Source organism: Chiloscyllium plagiosum, chromosome 2 (genome assembly GCF_004010195.1).
Source record: "Chiloscyllium plagiosum isolate BGI_BamShark_2017 chromosome 2, ASM401019v2, whole genome shotgun sequence".
Taxonomy (NCBI): Eukaryota; Metazoa; Chordata; class Chondrichthyes; order Orectolobiformes; family Hemiscylliidae; genus Chiloscyllium; species Chiloscyllium plagiosum.
In genome coordinates this window covers 96,905,574-96,923,244 of record NC_057711.1, presented here as the reverse complement: position 1 = coordinate 96,923,244, position 17,671 = coordinate 96,905,574, and positions in this window count along the sequence as shown.

Genomic DNA, 17,671 nt, shown 5'->3' with positions numbered 1-17,671 from the left:
GCCTATGTTTCCTCCTGGTGCTCCAGTTTCTTCCCACAATCCAAAGATGTGCAGGTCAGGTGAATTGGCCATGATAAATTGCCCATAGTGTTCAGGGATGTATAGGTTAGGTGTCTTAGTCAGGGGTAAATGTAGACTATTAAGGTACATTTATTGGTCTGGGTGGGATACATTTTAGAGGGTCAGTCTGGACTAGCTGGGCCAAAAGGCCTGTTTCCACACTGTAGGAAATATTTGATTCTATAAGTGGGGTCTCACTGTTTTTGGTTAGGCTACCCATGGTGATGTATGGGGGCTGATAGGAGGGCTTGGGAGGGAAGTAAAGACAAAGTATGATCCAATAAGTTGTCAGCTGAAGAATGTAAAGGTTTGACTTTGAATCTCACCAGCTGTAATTGCAGAGAAAAATCTCATTCAGAACTGGTGAATCAAGTTGGGGCGGAACTTCTACAGTGTTATCTATGACAGATCCAGAATCCAGATTCAGATCTTTATAAATTTGGACTTACAACATCCCCCTGAATAATATTGATTGGATCCAGTTGTGGAAAGTTGGCATATGAAGGGAAAAGGTTAGGAAAACAAGAATAGAAATATATCCATGTTTAAGTTTACAACTTCAGTATCTTTGGAATTTGTCATACTTGCTTGGAGGCCTTTAGTGTAGTAGTGTCCCTACCTCTGGGCCAAATGGATTGCTTCAATTCCAACCTCATGATTTGTTGCCCATAGAAGGTGGTCAATCAGTGAAACTTTTGTGATGGCATGCAGGAAAGTTTTTTGGTTGGCCAGAACATTGTAGCTGCAGCAGAACAACTTTGCATGTTAAAAGACTTAAAATGCAGGTTCTTGCCTTGAGCAAGAATCATCCTCACTCTGTCGGCACACACACGCACATATGTTTCTTTATGGCAATCATAATATGAAAGTATCAAATGAAGGAAAATAAATCACATCTGAGTAAACTAATCATTGTTTGTTTTGGCTATTAGCCTGTTACAAGCTACCAATGATTGGCTCCAGCTATTTGAAAAAAAACAGGTGGCCAAAGACAAACGCAATCCCATTTAATTAAATCGAATCAGAAAGAATGACTCCAAAAAAAAGATCAGTCTGAGTTGAATAAATGTGCCAAGCTATTCTAAGAAATAAACAGTCTGAGAGAATAAAATCAAGTGGAGAAGAGAAGTGGGGTGACAGGGAGATGGTATGACTGGATCACAACATCCACAGGGCAGGCAATGACCATTGTTCATAAGCAAGGGTCTAATTTTCTCACATGAACCAAATATTACAAATCCATAATAATTATCCAGTCTCCATCTATCAATATTCTCAAGATTATAATTAGCAAGAAACTGAACTAGGTCAGCAGTGTAAATACGTGGCTGCAAGAGTAATTTAGATACAGAGAATGCTGCAGTGAGTAACTTACACCTTTCTCTTTAAGTATTTCCACAATCTACAAATGTCCAGGACTTGATAGAATACTCCCACTTGGTTAAATGAATACAGCATGAACAATGGTCAAAATTTTCAACATTACTCAAGGCAAAATAATCCAGTTGATTAGCAGTCTAACCTACACCTTAAAAAATCACTCCGTTCACTACCATTACACAGTAGCAGCATCATGTACCATTCTCAAGATGCTCTGCAGCAATTTGCCAAGGTTTCTTTGACAATAATTGCAAAGTCACAGTCTGTATTATTGAGCATATTATATATATGTATATATAATATATATACAGATGGACAATATGAAAAATTGGAAGATATGGACCAGCTTAGACATTTTCTGATTTAAACAGGATTTCATCGAGCAGTGAGGTTGATAGCTTGATATGCATTCTAAGGAATCTGCAGTTTACAGTAAAAAAAATTGAGGGACTTTGAAACAACAGCCACAGAAAGCTTACAAGGAATAAAAGATGAAGTTTATTACCTTAATTACTGAAAAACCTAGCTTGGTAAGGTAAGGGTTTCATTTACCTGTAAAAGAATGGCTGCCTAGCAACCCTTTCTGGATATAGAAGCCGGAAAAAAGCAAGGAAGACATACAAAAGATACAAAACTCTCTCCTGAAATCTGATTTTCCCAATAGATGTTCCTAGGAATTTGATACAGCACTGAAAAGCTAGACTATGACTAAATCAAGTTTTTACCTCGTTGATTTTAACCCTACTGAGAATCCTCTTGCAAAGATGCCTACCTTGAAGAAGTTTTCCTCCTCTCTCTACAAGAATCTCAGGGAGTCTCTCTCCCACTGCAACTCCCAGGACTCTATGCTACTCTATCCCCACCCCCACCCTCCTCTAGCTTATCTCTCCATGCTTCAGGCTCTCTGCCTTTATTCCTGATGAAGGGCTTTTGCCCGAAACGTCGATTTCGAAGCTTTTCGGATGCTGCCTGAATTGCTGTGCTCTTCCAGCACCACTAATCCAGAATCTAAATCCCAAAGAGTCAAATCCAAGTCAGTTCCAACCAGAATTAATTATTTCCCATAGTCTATTGAAGTCAGTAATGTGGCTTTGCAAACAGAAAATCCAGTGGATGTCATCATAGTACCTCCTTTGTAATGATTGGAATGAGGTCAGCCAGGTGTTGTCCTTTTCCCTTTTGTCTTTAAAACATTTCTCTGGAGAAATTTGTGTTTGTTGCTGTGCAAATTTTCTTGTGATTGGGAAGGAGGCATTATAATTTTAGTTCTGGAGAACAGCATAGATCTTAACCGATGTTTGCCACTTGCTTCAAGAATAGCTTTTGTTTACAATAAATACAATATTTTGAGATCATAAGCAGCCTCCTGAATAAAGCTTTTAATTTGGATAAGTTGTGCTTCCCAAGGCTGGCAATGAATGACAAACTAATATGTTACCTCTTCAAACACCAAACCTAGCTTTTAAAGATAGTGAATAGTTTTGACAGAACCCTCAATATAAGATTTTCAAACCACTGAATAATTCATGTTTTTCTTCAGTTCCACATTATCACATCTCAGTTTTGTGAGGCTTAAATTATAATGCTATGTTTAAGTGATTTTCTTAACCAGGTGTGCATAATTTTAAATGTTTATTGCCTATCATGTCACTTCAACATTTTTGAGTTTCAACTCATTGCATTGTTTCTATTTTCACTGCAGTGTCCCATCTTTTACCTTGAGCTCTGTAACTTCCCCTGATTTGTAAGTGCAAAAGTGGGAGTGTGCCACATTCTGCCATCATTTTCTCTCCTAGTTATCAAATCAAATTGCCTTGCGCTTCCTGGTGGCAGCTGAAATCTTGAGTTGCTTCCTCAATATCAGACTTTGTTCTATTTAAAGCAAGGAGATGCTTTTGAGAGTGTCACAAAATCCTTAAATTTTTAAATTTGTGATGTAATCAGACAATGCATTTGTAATAAGCACCAGACATCTCAAAGCGTTTTGCAACCAATGAAGAACATTTTGAAGTGCCACTATTTTTGGTGCAGTGTTCAATAAATAAACTGCAATGGTCACAAAATTCAAAATCTATTAAGTCAAACTTTGAAATTGCAGGTCATAGAATTAGCAATTTCAATTTGAAATATATCATGCTTACCATGTTATCACCTGCTCCTATGTAAATGCTATCTGTGAAACTGTGAGAACCGTTTCATTTCTGCTTGCTGACCTTGTCACAATTTAGAGGTTTTCACACCTTGAAAAGGCTTTTCAGTGGTTCCTGAAAGTGTTTAAACTCCTCTTCCAACTGAGAAAACTTTAGTGGACATCATAGAACTATTTTTACTCTTAGATCCCCATTCAAATGTTCGATAATTAAATATTTTATTTTATGATGGTATGCATGAATATCTTTTTCTACAGTGGACCATAATTGGCTTGCAAGTCTTTGGAAAAATAAAATTACAAACTATTTAAGATTGATTTGGAGGTGATGCTGTTGAACTGGGGCAGATTAATTAAAAATCACACGACACCAGATTATAATCTATTTGGAAGCACTAGCTTTCGGAGTATTGCCTCTTCATTAACTGGTTGTGGAACAGGAGCATAAGACACAGAATTTATAGCAAAAGGGTTACAGTGTCATGTGGTTGTAATGGTATATTAAAACAATTTAGATTAAGTCTTTCTTTTAGAATGGGATATGCTAGTTACAGTTCTTTAATATGTAAATCTTTAATAAGTAAAAGATATGTTCTGGGATTTACATACTAAAGAACCAAAACTAGTATATCCCATTCTAAAAGAAGAAAGACTTAATCTAAATTTGTTTAATATACCATTATAGCTCCATGACATTGAAACCCTTTTTCTATAAATTCTGTCTTATGGTCCTGTTCCACCACCACTGATGAAGAGGCAGTGCCTCGAAAGCTTGTGCTTCCAAATAAACTTGTTGGACTATAACCTGGTGTTACGTGAGTTTTAATTATTTAAGATTATCACCATCAACACGACAGTGCCTCAAACCATTTCATGCCCTATTTAAACACAAACATATGCATTAGTAAACCATGGACTCAACTATGCAAAGAGAACAAAATTACATACAAACACACAAATTAAGATAAGAGATAGACCATTCAGCCCTGAGATTGCTCTGCCATTTCATAAAATCATGGCTGATCTGATTGCAACCTCACTCCACTCCCCTGTCAATTGCTGATACCCTTTGACTCTGTGGTCAGTCAACAATCTTATCTAACTCAGTCTTAAAAATATTTAGGCACTCACTCCATTGCTCGCTGAGAATGAGAATTCTACATACAATCAACTCCCTGATAGAAATGAAAGCCTCCTCCTTTCCATTTTAAAATGAAGTTTTCCTATTTTTAAACCGTGCTCCCTAGTTCTGGTCTTTCCCACACAGGAAAAATCATTTCAGCATCCAATCTGTCAAGTCCTCTCACGACCTTTTATGTTCCAATAAGATCAGCTCTCATTCTTCTAAACCTTGTGTTAGTTCAATTTTACTGAATTATTTCCAGTGTAATTATGTCCTTTCTTAAGCAAGCAAACCAAAATTATATGAGGTACTCAAGGTCTGGTATCACCAATGTCCTCTGCAAAACACCAAAGACATCCATTTACTATTCAACTTTCTGTGTTTGTTACATAACCACACAGTGCAAAATCAAACATAATCCTAGCATGAAGATGATGGAAAATGTTTTAGATCAGTCAAATTATATTAAAACTAAGATGTTGAAGAGTAGTATCATTTATTACTCATTCTGTAAAGAAGCTTTTACCATCTGGTTATTATCAGAAACAAAGAAGACCCATAAGATCAAATGAGAATTATGGCACTTTAGAAGACAATTATTCTGGTTACTAGGTTTTTTTTATTATTCATTGATTCAAATGTATGATAATACTGGCCTCTTTCAGTTCAGTAATAAATGGTTTCTGTATTGAGATATTTACCAATTTAAAGAACTGTTGAACAAACAGTTTGTTCAGGTTTCCTAATTAGTTATCTACATTTTTGCAGCAAGTGAAAAGCTTCACGCTTTTGATGTAAATTTTCAGCACCTCTTTTAAGTTAGTAATTTTATTTCTTCAAAGCCTGAAGGCATTCGTTTTTGAGAGATGCAATACAAATGTATTCTGCCATTTTGTATCATGATGAGTCAGTTCAATAACGCTAATACATCAGTGGCAAAACTTTCACAAACATACATCTGTCAAGTTAGACTCCAATCATATGAAGAAGATGGGGATGGATAAGTACATAAATTTAGCAAGGTTAGATGTATTCAGAAAGAAAGGTAGCAGTCACTAAGTGACAAGTATCATAGACTTGGTGTTGTTAGAAAGTTTCTCAAATATAAGTTCAAGTTGGCCCTGTTGACAGTTGGCTTGATACGATGGTTTCTGCTGGAACCACGTAGACTATCTTGGGTAGATTATCCACAAATGATTGATTTTATTGGTAACAAAAAAAGCTACTGACATCCTGTGGGAAATCATGGGCACACAAAATCTTCACCAAAAGGTAGCTCAGTCATTATGATGGTAAATGGATTCATTACATAATACTTCGAGATTAGTTATAGAGTCATAGAGATGAACAACACAGAAACAGACCCTTCGGTCTAACCTGTCCATGCCAATTAGATATCCTAACCAAATCCATTCCCATTCACCAGCAGTTGGCCCATATCCCTCTAAACCCTACCTATTCATATACCCATCCCCTAAATGCCTTTTAAATACTGCAATTGTACCAGCCTCCACCACTTCCTCTGGCAGTTCATTCCACACACTAACCACCCTCTGTGTGAAAACGTTGCACCTTAGGTCCCTTTTACATCCTTCCCTTCTCACCCTAAACCTATGCTCCCTAGTTCTGGACTTCTCCACCCCAGCAAAATGACTATCTCTATTTATCATATCCATGCCTCTCATGATTTTATAAACCTCCATAAGATCACCCCTCAGCCTCCGACGCTCCAGGGAAAAACAGTCCCAGCCTATTCAGCCTCTCCCAACAGCTCAAATCCTCCATCCCTGGTATGTTAGATCTGAGTTACATGATTATCTCTTGTGAAACCTCAGGTTCACTTTGAGAGTAATTTCACATTAGTCCGATTAGAATGTTCTCAGACAGTATTTGCAACAATCACAGAACTCTACCAGCTCTCTGCAACTCTTTGAGAACTGGTTTCACATTACACAACACTGATTAGTTCCTCGCAGGAACAGCCAAATATATGCTATTGGTTGGAGCTAGCTTGTGATTTCAGTTGACTCTTTCAGGTACTAACTGCCTCATGCAGCAGACGGCACTTCAACTTCAGAGTTCAATGATTGTGGACTAAAACGTGGTAATTCTGAAAACCCAATGGGATCTTCATTTTTGAATAACCCACATGTATTTAAACCCTTTAGGGAAGGAAAATGTCATCCTTACCTGGTCTGACCTACATATGACTCCAGACCCATGGCAATGTGGCTGACTCTTTACTGGGCAATTGGAGATGGGCAATCAATGCAGGTCTAGCCAGCAATGCGCTCATTTTGTGATTTTTTTTTTAAAGATGGGTCTGCCACAAACAGCCACCTTGCTGCTTAGTGGTTGCACAATTCAGCAGGATGCCTAAGCCCATGGAAGGCTTGCATGTATTAAACAGAACTTGTGTTGTTTAAAGCAATGACCATGAACCTTTGTAGTATCTGTCCTACACAAAATAGCAGGAGAAAATTATGCAAGAGAGCAAGCTCACAGATTTTCTGATAAAGCACTTGCCATCTTAGTGTCAATGGCAGACAAGAGGAGAGAGATCCAATGTAAAATAGGGCCAGGATACTTTCCAGACCAGAGTTTAGAAGGGAATAGAAGCATATAGGCACAGAGGTCAAATGGAGTCATGTTGAGAAGCTGAATGCCGTGCTGAAAAAGTTTAATGGCTACACACAAATGAGTGAGGTGAGGGTCATCATGTTTAATTACCATTCGCCTCAGACAGTTCTAAGTTCACCACACACCCTTCACTCAGCCAGCAACAAACCTTTATCAAGCAAGACTCATAGCTCAGATGTTTAGCTTCAAGGTACATTTACAGTCTTAGCCTCAAATCTATTTTTCTCAGGCTGCACACATACAGCTTTTCATCTCCACCATGCAACACTTTGTTCAACACTCAATGACTACTTCTCTCTCTTACAGAGTAAGATGGCACACAACCACAGGCAACAATTGCAGCTAACTGGCAGTGAGTGGATAGTTACTAGTCATAGAGGATATTCTTTGCATGATAATTTAAGCGGTCAGCAGTGGAGTTTATAGAGGAACTCTGTATGATCCTAATTAATCCCCTTCTCACATCCCACAACCTCCACAGTCCACAACCTCTTTTGACAGACAGACTGAGTTTGATGTATGTTTACATCATTAATTTTCCTCCCTTCCTTTGTGCATTTCTCCTCATTTGGCAATAAAGCAATCCTATTAGGTATACTGTCCAACAAAAATGGCCATGTGGTCGGCAACAGGGGAGATCGGATTCGTCAACTAACATATAGCTGCAGACTCGACTATAGCAAACATGTCATCTACATATTAGAAATATGCAATGGGAACAAGGTGAGTTGTCTTTTCATCAAAAATGCATTTTAACCAACGAAGATATTTGTGAGAATTGACCTTAGACTGGATACTTTGACAACATCATCTGTTTCGGTATACATGGAGTCAGTTTCGGTATACATGAGTTACTATGTTGATAAGTTAAATACATTCACACTCCAGACCATGCCCTCCATCCACACATTGCACCTTTTGCAATAATAGAAACACTGGGGGTTCAACCATTTCTTAATGCATTTCATATAGCAATGCCGTGATCAATTTGTGTTGATTTGGAATCAGAATCAAATTTACTAATTCAGTCCACACAGAAAAGAAAAACAGTATAACTAGTAAAATATAGGGAAGGGGTTGGTTGGCTTGATAGGTGGCGTGACTACCTGGTCAGGTCCACGCGCCCCAACAAACCACCCTCCCTTCCTGGCACCCTCCCCTGCCACTGCAGGAATTGCAAAACCTGTGCCCACACCTCCTTCCTCATCTCCATCCAAGGCCCCAAAGGGGCCTTCCACATCCATCAAAGTTTTACCTGCACACCCACCAATATCATTTATTTTATCCGTTGCTCCCGATGTGGTTTCCTGTACATTGGGGAGACTGGATGCCTCCTCGCAGAGGGTTTTGAGGAACATCTCCGGGACACCTGCACTAATCAACCCCACCGCCCCGTGGCCCAACATTTCAACGCCCCCTCCAACTCTGTTGAGGACATGCAGGCCCTGGGCCTCCTCCACCACCACTCCCTCACCACCTGACACCTGGAGGAAGAACGTCTCATCTTCTGCCTCAGAACACTTCAACCCCATGGCATCAATGTGGATTTCACCAGTTTCCTCATTTCCCCTTCCTCCACCTCATCCCAGCTCCAACTTTCCAGCTCAGCACCGCCCTCATGAACTGTCCTACCTGCCTATCTTCCTTTTCACCTATCCACTCCACCCTCCTCTCTGACCTATCACCTTTATCCCCATCCCTATTCACCCATTGTACTCTTGCTACCTTCCCCCACCCTCCTCCCTGACCTATCACCTCCATTCCCACCCCCATTCACCTGTTGTACTCTATGCTACTTTCTCCCCACTCCCACCTCCCTCTCATTTATCTCTCCACTCTGCAGGCACCCTGCCTCTATTCCTGATGAAGGGCTTTTGCCTGAAACATTGATTTTACTGCTCCTTGGATGCTGCCTGACCTGCTGTGCTTTTCCAGCACCACTCTAATCTAGGTGGTTTGTGATGCAGATTAGCACCAAAAGTGTGGGTTCAATTGGTGAACTACATGAGGTTACCATCAAAGTCTCTCCTTCTCAACATCTCCCCTTGCCTGAGGCATGGTGACCCTTAGTGTAATCACAATCCCTCTCTAATGAGAAAACAGCCAGTAAGACTATGGCAACTTTACCCATAAATCAGGGAAAACTTTGTTAGGAAGGTTTCAGTTGAGGCAGAGGTTTCTCCCTGTGGAATTGAACTTGGCAAGCCTCGGCCAACATTTGGAGCATTGATGAGGGACTGGCAGTTTCAGCTAATATGTAGATAAGGTTATGGGCCCACCCCAAGGGTTTAAATTACCCTTTCTATCTACGTGGATAGATTTCAATAATGTGCGCAAGGGGAATGGCATTAAGTTTTCGCACTAAATATTTTTTTAGTCACCTCCCCTTGCATCTTTTAATTTCTTATTCCAGCCAATAACACAAGATTATATCTAAAGACATGAAATGATACTGGTACTTAGGCATTCTATTAAATACCAAGTTCACCATGACCTATTCCTTAACAGCCTTATTAACATCCAATAGTACAAAGTAGCCTTGGTTTAACTTCAGGAAATTACAACTATCCTATTAGCACAGCTGTTACTTTCAGAGAAATTAAACTCACCCATAATTATTTCTTGCCCTTGCTCTGCTGTTTTTTTTTAATATCTTTCTTTCAATTGTTTATTTTGTCTCGATAGTCCATGGAATTTCTCAATAATTCATTTATTTCCCTAATGATAAACAACTCCACTGAAGATAATTCAGCTTCTGTCCATTTGATTTCAATGCATTTTTTGATTACCATCAGATCTTTTCATTGCGAAAGCTTCACTCTCCATAATCTTCATTCTGTCCCTTTCCAACCCAGCGACCTTGTCATTCCTCACTGCTCCATCAGTTTTCTGCCCAAAGGCAAGTTTTTGGCTTACTTTCTGCCCCATGTATTATGGTTAAATAGCTCTACAGTTCTTCCAATTTTGCAAAAATCTTGAAGTCTGATTTTAACTCTACATAATTGAATGAATTTTAAGTGAATTTAAATTTGACCTGTTAACCCACAGGTGTTGCTTTGATGTGCTGACCATTTACAGCATTTCCCCTTTTTACTGCAGATCTCCAGTATCTGCTATAATTTATTTTTGAATCACATACTTAAGTTAACCACACCCTCACTGCAGATACAAGACCTTGCAATGTTTATTACCCCTCTCCTGTCAAAGGGCTCCTCCTTCTCCTTCCTATCTTCATGCCAATATTAGGACCAGGATAACTCTTGTCATTTTTCACCAATTTAAACCCATTCAGGATAATATTAGAATCACTAGTTAAGATTTTAATATGTTATCTTGATGATAAAAAATTAATAAAACCTGACTAACTAATACTGTCGTACTGAAATTGGTAGAAAATAAATTTCTGTGTTAAATAACTTGAATTTTGGAGGTGGATTTGTTAAATTTGGGCTTTTTACATGGCACTTAATGTAGCAGAGATGCCCATTTGAAATCTGGACTCAGGAAATGGGATCATCAGATTCTTCTGCCCAATGATCTTGGGTTGAAGAACGAACCCTATCTCTAACCCTATCTTCCCAGAATCTCTACTCTATGCTGCTGGTGTGGAAGGGCCTGCATCACTGAGGAAAAATTCATAAGATTGACACTTTGAGATCTAGCTTCCATTTTAGACACAATCAGACCAATTTTAACCCAGTAGGAATGGAAGGCAGGAGTTTAAAATCGATGTACCAAGCCACAGGGCCTGGCGCCATCCTAGAATGTTGAAACAGAAGTCTTATTGTGATAATAAAATTGAGGTATTATGAAGCACATGGGACCCAAATCATATTTAGTGCAAGAGATGTTAGGGAAGGGAATGCTGCCCTTGTCAGTGACATACAGATACATTTAATTTTTTAAAAAAATAAACAGTGAACCTCCTTTTACATGATGCATGTTCCACCCAGTGATGCAAATGAAGAGGTTGCAATAAATTGATTCAATAGTCGGCGAGGCAAACAAGAGTACTTGTTCACTCTTGTCAAGAATAAACTGCTGCCCCAAAGTTCGGACACCACCATCTTCCATTATCCATCTCCCTTTACTCCCAACCCAGTTTACTTCACTCTATACTTTAGATATTCAAATAAAAAAAACATTGTCAACTGAAGTAAGCAATTTAATTTTGGATTGTCATTACCTTTTCAAAGATGGTGTGCAATTAATTAAGACCTATAAAATGCTTTACATTCAGATTGTAAAAAAAAACATTTTGTTTCAAATTACCTTAAGTAATTGCAGGTTTCTTTTTAGACTTCATTGCCAAATTATCTTCCAAAAGTTTGAACTTTCAAAGAAGGACATCAAACTCTTTTTCAAAGGGAAGTAAAACTGAAAACTGCATCTAAACCATTTTAATTACTGAATGATGTTAACCTATAATGAGCTGTATGTATATGTCTTTTAATGTGCGATGACCCATATGATGATGAAGAGGTAACTAGGCTAGCAATAAAAATGAGAAAGGTGTGTGCAGTTTACAAACCTCAATCATCATTTACATTTATTCAATTATTCCAGCTCAAAGACATATTTGAAGTGTTGGAAATGACTTTAAGATGTTGAATCACTTGCTTTGACATTAAATCTGAGTTTAGAGAGTGTTAATTTTTCTTTCACTCTTGAGTCAAATCATACTTCTCCACTCAAAAACTTTGTTTCTTAATTTTGTATTTATAGAGAGGAAGTCAGTCACATTTCACTTGGGCATTTGGACTTTGGGAGCTCAACTATTCTTTTGTGTCATATTTCCTTCTTTCTGTTTGTTTAAGTTCAAAGTATCTCCATTTCCAGTTCCTTGACCCTAGCCCCTAAATCCTCCTTCTGGTTTGCTTTTTGTAACAAAGTACTTAATCTGTTCATCTATCTTTCTCTGCAGTGAAGCTGTGCCAGATCTCATTGTGAACAACCCATTGGCTCAAATGTTTTGATCTGGGTAAAAATTGCTATTTACAATCTAGATTAGATAAAAACTTGAACACTTAACTATGGAGGAGTATTCCAGATGAAGCCCTTAGGGCCAGATACCATCTCAGCCAAAGCAGCATAATCAAGTTCAGGAATCCATGAAGGAGACACTAGAGGGTATCAGCTTTGAAACCACATTGAACCACCTTTTCTTCACAGTAACTGCCATATATTACGGGTGGCACAATAGCATTGTGATTCACACTGCTGCCTTATAGCGCCAGGAACTCAGGTTTGATTCCAGCCTTGGGTGACTGTCTGTGTCGAGTTTGTGCATACTCCCTGTGACTTTATGGGTTTCCACTGGGTGCTCTGGTTTCCTCCCAAAATGTGCATTTTAGGTGGATTGGCCATGCTAAATTGCCCATATTGCCCAGAAATGTGTAGGCAAGGTGGATCAGCCATGGTAAATATTGGGTTTCGGAGATTCAGTGGGCAGTGAGTTTAGGTCGAATGCTGTTTGGAAGGTCAGTGCACACTCATTGGGTTAAATGTCTTCCATCTGCACTGTAGGGATTTTATGATTCTGTTCTTGGTTTAAAGGTACAAAGCCATCTTGATTGATGTGGAGGAGGGCAAATGCATAAGGCAGGAAGATAGAGGGATAGCCTTCTAGGAGCATGGAATGGTAGGGTGCCAGGTTGGTAGAGTGATAGGGTGCCAGATGAATAGCATAGAATGGCAACTGTGTGGATGAGGACTCAGGATAGTTTGAAGGTTGCTTTGTTAGATTGGGTTGGGAGTGAGTAAAGGTTGCATGAGAGGGACTAGGATGTTCGGATCCATGGACTGTCAGGGTTCAGATGGAATGTGTTGGTGGGGTGAGAGTTAAGTCATTAGCTGGGATCAGTTGGGTGGTATTCAGAAGTGTGATAGGGATGTTGGCTTCAGTGAAGGAGGGTGTGGTGGAATCAGGTCAGTTGTGGGGATAGGTCAGGGCCTGCTGCATTGAGAATGAATTTGGGGGAGAATGAAGGAAGAGGTTTTTGAGTATGAGTCGGAGTTCAGAGGAGGGAGCTGGAGTGTGCTTTTGGGTGCTTCTGGAGGGTCTTGAGAGTTGAGGGGTGTTTGAGAGTCCTTGGGGCTGCAGCATGGTGGGAGGTCAGTGGTGATTTGCATGGGTTGGCAGGGCGATTGATTTATAAATAGCTAGGTATTAGAGTGGGTTTGCATTCTCCAACTTTTCCTTGGTAACTATTCAAATAAGTGAGTTGGAACCATTCACAATCTCTCACTCCAACTCAGAGTGAGAGATATTTTCAGAATGTACCTAATGTAGGTTAGTTACTTCCTTTACTCTTTCATGGAGACAAGGTGGTACTGGCCAGGCTGGCATTTATTGCAATTCTCTAGTCATATGTAGGCCAGACCAGGTAAAAATGGAAATTTCCTTCCCTGAAGGACATGAGTGAACCAGTTACTTGCCAGAATTACCTGAGTTATTTTCATAAAATAGGCTACTTCTGGATTCCTAATGTGCAACTTTGGTTAACACTTTAGCAACAAATCTCTCCTTATCACAAGACCAGGCCATTAGCTCCATTTCTGTGGGAGAGCTGAACGACAAATTATTTTCAATGGATCGATCAAATCATGTGGTATCCTCAATAGGATACTTCTCACGTTCTGCATGAACAAGGCAAGAAACTGTGCTAAAGAGTTCCAAAGAAAAGTCATTAGACTTATACTGTTAACTTTTGGCAGAATCTAACAGGGGCCTGAACAATGTGGACTATAGTGAGATATGTGGCAGAATCATACGGGAATTCCAGCCAGTTGAATCTTGACATGAGGAGTATTTCAATGCATCCTTTATGCTTTTCACAAGTGGCAAGATAAGTTTTGCATTAAGCATCAGCATGTCGTCAATTAAGGAGCGTGATAACTTACTAAACATCTTATTAAGGCACATTAATAATTAGCATCCTATCTTGCCAAACATCCCAAACAAAGTAGACTTCGAGAAACCTTAACATGGAAGTTAAAGTGGGTACCTGATGACTTCAGCCTGCCACTTGTTGTGAAAGATCTCTATGTTGGACACTGGGTACCAATGTCTCAGGACATGCTCCATGTGCCAGCCACTATACATCCTTATACACATCTCCAAACCACTTATAGAATACCTCTGCACTTGAGTGCTGTACCTTGGACTACACCAGTCTTTATTGTTGTAATGCTGCAATGAGGACACTGTGCACAGTCCCAGCTCATAACGCTAAAAATCACACAACATCAGACTTTGTCCATCAGGTTTATTCGTAAGCACTAGCTTTCAGAGTGCTGCTCTTTCATCAGTTGATTGTGGATTATAAGATCATATGACACAGGATTTATAGCAAAAGATCACAGTGTGAGGCCACTGAAATTATATATTATTATTATGAGCCTGGTACCTCTGGCTGAGGGGGAAAATCACAAAAAGTCAAGGTAATGCGGGGATGCTGTGAGTATACAAATTAGCTCAGAATACATGTGCGCTTTGACAAAAGAGATAGGCCCAAAGACGCAATTTATGAGCTGGAGGTGTCGGTGTTGGATTGGGGTAGACAAAGTTAAAATCACACAACAGCAGATTATAGTCCAACAGGTTTATTCAGAAGCACTACCTTGTGGAGCGCTGCTCCTTCATCAGGTGGAGGTGGATTATAAGATCATATGACATAGAATTTATAGCAAAAGATTGAATCTGCTGTTGTGTGATTTTAACTTTGTCCACCCCAATCCAACACCGGCACCTCCAGCTCATAAACTGCATCTTTGGGCCTATCTCTTTTGTCAAAGCACATATGTATTCAGAGCTAATTTGTATACTCATAGCATCCCTGCATTATCTTGACTTTTTGTGATGTTCCCCCTCAGCCAGAGGTACCAGGCTCATAATGCTGCTATCTTGTCTTGCCGTTTAGCATGGACATAAAGGCAGGAAGTTTTCATGGTTGATTTCAGGCCTTAGTCAAGTCAAAGATCAGTAACAGTCAGAGAAATAAGAATTGAAGAATCAACTATTAGGTAGCCCACCAACTCTCTTAACTCTTGCTGCTCTATTGGGAGCTATTTTGCCCCTGAAGTTAGAGAGAGAGTCAAGTATTGAGGAAAATGAAAGTGAATGCTGCAGCTTTTACTTTTGCTTCAAGTGATGACAGACTCTGAGAGAATGAGATGGTAGTGTAGAGGGTGCACAGAGTCATTAATATTGGGTGTTGGATGTTGGAGTATTGACAGTGTGTCACAGCAGATGTTATCAGCAAAAGTGAGAGTGGTAAAGCATGAGTGTAAGTGGGAGGTGAGTACAGTAGCAGAGATAGAGTGAATGTGAGTAATTAGAGAGAAAATGTTGACTTAACCTGTCAGCAGAGAAGGACATTGATTTTTATGCATCACTAGGCATTGCTCTGGTTGGCGAAGAGTACTCCCCAACCAGGTTGGCATAGTCTGATGTCTTTGTATCTTCTGCTGGTCCTGAGGGAAGTAGATGTCCTATCTATGCACCACCCCATCTAACAACACCTCTAGTTCTGGCACTGTGCAAGGAAGCTCCATCCTAATGATGCTTATTCAGGTGCACAATTAATTTTTTAAAGATGATGCCAGTGCACAGATGCCAATGAATTCCAGCATGTCCTGGCAGTGGCAAATTGGTCCAGGAATGGCATGTTCTGTGATAGGGATAGAATCCGATGAGAAAAGCACTATATATGGCAATGACATTACTTAACAAGCAGAGGTTGAAAAGATACAGTAGGAAATCTCATGATGTCTTGCAGCAATCGACAATCCTGACACAAACTGCATTTAAACAAAGAAGATGAGACTCAGCCCTCTATTCGTCCCTGCACAGATGCTACAGATCTACTGAACTTTTCCAGCATGTTCTGCTTTTTATTAAATAACTATATATCTCCTTAATCAATCAGATGGAAGATTGTTAATGAGCAACACAGAATACATAATTTAAAAATCATCTGGATGAATACTTAAAATGCCAGGGCATATTAGACATTGGACTTAGTGCAGGTAAATAGGATTATTGCACTTTGATGTTTGTTTGTCAGCACAAACATGGTAGGTCTGTATTAATGCTATATGATTCTATGGCTCTACAATGTGAGGCAGGAAATATAAATTTGAATATGAAAATGGATGCTGAAAGCAAAGAGCAGGAATGAAACATTGAGTTAAGAAAGTAGAATAAATGTGACAGAAAAAGTGGATGAGTACAATGTATTCATGTTGGCTTTTACCAAAGCTCATTTGGTAAAGAGCCACATAAAATACTACTTCAGAAAATTGAACTCTGAAAGGTTAAAGTGAGATTAGCAGCATGAAAGTAAGCAGAAGCAGAAATCAGAAAGTAAATGTGACACTTCTTTTTTAGAATGGGTAGAGTTATGGAGTGACGACCTGAGCTCAGTGTTCGGGCCAATATTATATTTTTTAAAATAGTGTAATATTAATGAACTGGACTTGGCTATATAAGTCACAATTTCAAAGCTTGCTCATGACAGGCAACTGGGAAGTGTAATACTTAGTTAGGATTGTAACAGACTTCAGGAGAACATAAACAGACTGTGAAAAGGGTGGACACATGGCAAATTAAATTTAACATAGAGAAGTGTGAAGTGATTCATTATGATAGGAACAACAACAATAATTTGCCTTTAAGGAGAAAAAATCCCAAAATGCTTCACATGAGCATCATAATGCAAAATCTGACACTGAACCACTGAATAACAACTTAGCAGGTTATGAGAAATGTCTTAAAGAAAGAAAGAAAAAGAGAGACACAGGACAGTTTAGTAGGGACACTTTCAAAGCTTGGGATCACTGCAGTATGTACATCAAAGGTGGCTCGAGAGCCTAGAAAAGTTTGTAGGACATAGAGCTAAAGAAAATTGCATCAATAGAGAGGGCATAGGTCTTGAATGCATTGAAAATAATGGGGAAAATTTTAAAGTTGAGGAATTGCATAACCAGACATTCAGCAAGAACAATGGTGATATGTGAACTGTATTGGTGTGAGTTAATTCTGGATCAGTGGTGCAAGAAGAGCACAGCAATTCAGGCAGCATCCGAGGTGCTTCAAAATCGACGTTTCGGACAAAAGCCCTTCATCAGGAATAAAGGCAGAGAGCCTGAAGCGTGGAGAGATAAGCTAGAGGAGGGTGGGGGTGGGGATAGAGTAGCATAGAGTACAATAGGTCAGTGGGGGAGGAGATGAAGGTGATAGGTCAGGGAGGAGAGGGTGGAGTGGATAGGTGGAAAAGGAGCTGGGCAGGTCGGACAAGTCCGGACAAGTCAAGGGG